The sequence below is a fragment of the Coffea eugenioides genome, chromosome 8, assembly GCF_003713205.1.
Source record: "Coffea eugenioides isolate CCC68of chromosome 8, Ceug_1.0, whole genome shotgun sequence".
Lineage (NCBI taxonomy): Eukaryota > Viridiplantae > Streptophyta > Magnoliopsida > Gentianales > Rubiaceae > Coffea > Coffea eugenioides.
In genome coordinates this window covers 21500266-21504399 of record NC_040042.1, presented here as the reverse complement: position 1 = coordinate 21504399, position 4134 = coordinate 21500266, and positions in this window count along the sequence as shown.

The following is a 4134-nucleotide window of genomic DNA, read 5'->3' as shown; positions in this document are numbered from 1 at the left end:
TGGCGTCCAGCATGAGGTTAGTGCAAGCAGGATATTCACGAAAATATTTCAAGCAAGTCACCACTCGAAAGAGCTAGTGCGATAAAGTACACACTGCCCACTTCGATGGATCAGAAAACCATTTTTCCAATTATCACATATCAAATCAAGAAAGCACTTTAATCAAGTAGGCATAGAACAAGGAGGGACACTCACCAAGAGTGGAGTTCAGATATCAAGTTGGGAATCGAATTCCGCGTCCTCGAAATATCCTAAAAACCAAAATTTGAAACTATGAGTTTCTACTCAGTTTTTAAGCTTATAGTCATTGAAGTATATCTAATATACTCTTAATTTACTTTCCCATAGCAAAAATCAAGAATCTTTTAGATTGAAACTTGACAAAAGTAGAAGAGATGTTTCTTATAGTTTTCCTTGAGTTACTTTTCTTATAAAAGGGTAGCTAGTATTATTTTCTTGAAATAATTCGACAAAACTCTTAATATCAATGTTAAAAAGTTACTTTGAACATTTCTTTAAAGTTACGGCCTTTACAAAAATTATCCTTAAAACTATTTTTTCTAAAATAGGGTTTCTTGCCGAGCAAGTTTCCCAAGCTTTTCGCTAAATTAATAAAACTCGTATTTCGGAACTTTTCCTATAGTTAACTATCCAATTACAAAGTTTAAAGAAAGAAAAGGAATTAAAATACGACTTAGAGTTTCCAAAAGCTATAGAACTTACTTACTATAGCTATCAAGGCTAGTTTGAGCTAAAGGAAATTATCGAGTTGGAAAGTCTTAGGCAAAACACTAGATATGGAGTTTTATAATATAATACTAGCTGGAAAATATTTTTGATCGATTTGACCACAGTTACTCGATTTCTCAAGGTCGATACAACTTCCACCGCTCCGATTCCGTTTCGAAGTCATAATATGGATCAAAATATGGCAAAAATCACATAGCAAATTACTAGGGCTTCGTCAATCATTAGCCCTAGATTTCAACAAGTGCACCTCTGAATAAAATAAAATAGTCAACCAAGGCTTCATCAATCATTAGCACTTGGTTTCAGCAAACCCATCATAAACAATTAAAAATAAAAGTAAAGCCTCCAAGACATTCCAGCAATTAACTTTCATCACCCTGTAGTACTTATAAAATCATTCAGATGGCCAAGGGCTTCATCAATCATTAGCCTTTGACAACATTAATCACTTCCAACCACAATTTAATCAAGAATTTAAACCACAAGTAAGCTACAAGTTCAATTCAAATCAGAATTTAATTCCATGAAGAAAACAGGACATTCATACCAAAACAGTCCACTTCAAGGTTTCACAGACAGCAGTACACATGGAGGAAAAGTACGAAATTTCTACAGAACAAAGGCCTATGATTCTAGTTTCAAACGCCACTGACGGCGCCTTAAACGGATTTTCCTACACCAAAATATCAACATTTTATTGAGACTGGTCATGGAATATCCGAAAATCTGGAACTTCCATTTTTCACTTGTGAAAATTCTTTTTTCTCTTTTAACACCAAAATGTTTTTATTCAAACCATCTTTATACTTCTTATAGAACTTCAAAACAACATTTTCCAGGCATTGCCATCCATTATATGTCCAAGAAAATTTCCAAAATCCAAGTTGATATTTCAACTCAACTTTCGGCAGCCACAAGAAAGTTTCCAGCATTTGTATACCCACATGTTTGGTTAAATCATTCAAGATATCAAATATTTCCTTGCTAAACAAATTATACAATTTAAAACTTACAACCCTATTGTACTTCCAAACCATCATACTTCCAGGAAAATAAAATAAATTACCAAAAACCAATTAAACTCCAAAAACAAACTGAAATTGCTGGTTCAACCTGGCTAGCGGCCTCCAACATTTTCCAGCCACCAATACGCTTTATATCAAATTTTCCCTTGGTTTAAACATGGTGCTAGGTACTCAATTTCAGCATATAAACACCTAGTTAGTTGCTAAAAAATTCCACTTCAAAACCAGGTTCATATAACAAATAAAAAAAATCAGAAATCTCATCCAACTAGTCACGGTTGCATCAATGCATGAAGGGCTTTCTGTTTTCATTTCATTTTCGGGTTTTAAACATGCCTTTAAACTCTCAATTTCCGTTTACACCTATCTGGCTAGCAAGTAAACGTGTCCAGTTCTGAAATCAAGCTCAAACAACAACCGTTAACATCAAAAATTTCCAAAATTTTCCTTGCTTGGCTCGGTTGATCATGCCCTGAGGCAGATTGCACTCTTAATTTTTTTTCCTGCTTTAACCAACTAATTGACCCCATGCAGAGCCTAATTTCTTGTTATTAGCTATCTAATTATGATTATAAGCTTAAACCACAAAATTCACATCAAATAAACCAGATCAAAGAGGAAATATCATGTCAAATTCTCGGCAGAACTTTTACTTCCAAAGCAGAATTTTTCTAAGACCTTGATTTCCATAACCGGCTGCTTAAAATTACATGCAACCTCTGATAAGACTTCCTCTGATAATACTTAACTTAATTAGCCCAGAAATTTACCTTAGATACACTCTAAACTTACGCACAGAAATCTGGAATTTTCTTCCTTCCTCTCGGCTCTCACGCACCCTGTTTGGTCCTACGTTCAATTTGCAGCTGGAAATGGTGTTGTGATGTAGGTGGTTGCAGCTGGTGGATGTTGGTCTGAGGTTGACTTCCCTGGTCTCTTCCCTCAGCCTACGGACAGAGTAGAGACAAAAGGAAAATGCAGCTCGCGGCTTTTCTTCAGTCGATACTCACGAGGAGCAGCTCTCCCTCTCTTGCTCTCGGATGCTACCTTTTCACGATGAAGATGGAGTGCAGTGGTTTCGGTGGAGTTGTGCAGAAAAGAAATGGAATTTGATGAAGGTGGTGTCTCGGTATTTAGAAAGGAAGCGATTTGCTTGTACAGAGAAGAAAGGAAGTTGCGGTTTGTGGTTTGTGCAGAGAAGGAAATTGGTATTGTGTCTTGTGGCTGTGAAATAGAGCAAATGGTATCGTGGTTTTGTGATATGAATTGGATTGGTAGTATGAAGAAATATTGTGGGCCGTGGTTGAAATAGATTGAGTGGTATTAGAAAGTATTGTGGTTTGAGACGTGAAACAAAGAGAATGATACAAGTGCCGCTGTTTAGGAGAATAGTTTGCGTGTAAGAGCGGCTTGCGTACAATTTTGGTAATAATTGCGTGATTTGATTTGCAGTCAGACGTCTCGTTTGGTTTGCATGGAAAGGTAAGGTAAGGTATTTTAGCCTTTTCACTTCACTCCCTAACCTCAACTTAATTTCTCAATTCCATCTTAATTCTAAAATTATCCCCAAGCGCGATTCAAACGCCTAATTATACTCTAATATACCTAACCCATTTTTTTATCGAATAATTATCGATTAAACTTGAATATTAAGGTTCCTAGTAATTCTTATATTATTCAGCGATTAAATTAGTTATTATAATTTCCAATTATTATTTCTCAAGAAATAGAGTTAGTCTAACTCGAAATTTATTGATTTAATACTATAAAGTCAAGTGAAATAATAATTAAATCCAAGGTGTCAATTTGCACATAAAAGTATTTTTACGCACTTATTGCGAAAACAACGAAAGATAAGGATATATTTATCGAATTTTCACGCATTAAGTATGTTTAGTATATTAGAATCATATTTATCTAAAATTCATTGGTTTTCATCTTAACGCGAAAATTCCTATTAACATTTAACATTATTAACGATTAAAACTAGTTATCGGAAATCAAAGAATTTATTTTAAAGTAATAGAATTAATCTAACTCAAGAAATATTAATTTAGTATAGCAAAACCGAATAATTTAATATTGGCACAATTATATTATTTATTACATAGAAATTATCTTTACACTTTTATTTCAAAACAATTAGTTACAATACTAGAATTCAAAGTAATTAATGATTAGATCAATGAAATAGTTTACCATCGAAATATGAAGTTAATGTAACAAAACTAAGAAGTTTAGTAGTTTAGCACAATTCTTTTATTTTGCACATAACGTTTAATACTACATACTTATTTAAAAACAATTGGACTTCGTGCTAAAATTTATTAAAGAATTAAAATGCAAATAAAATATGCAC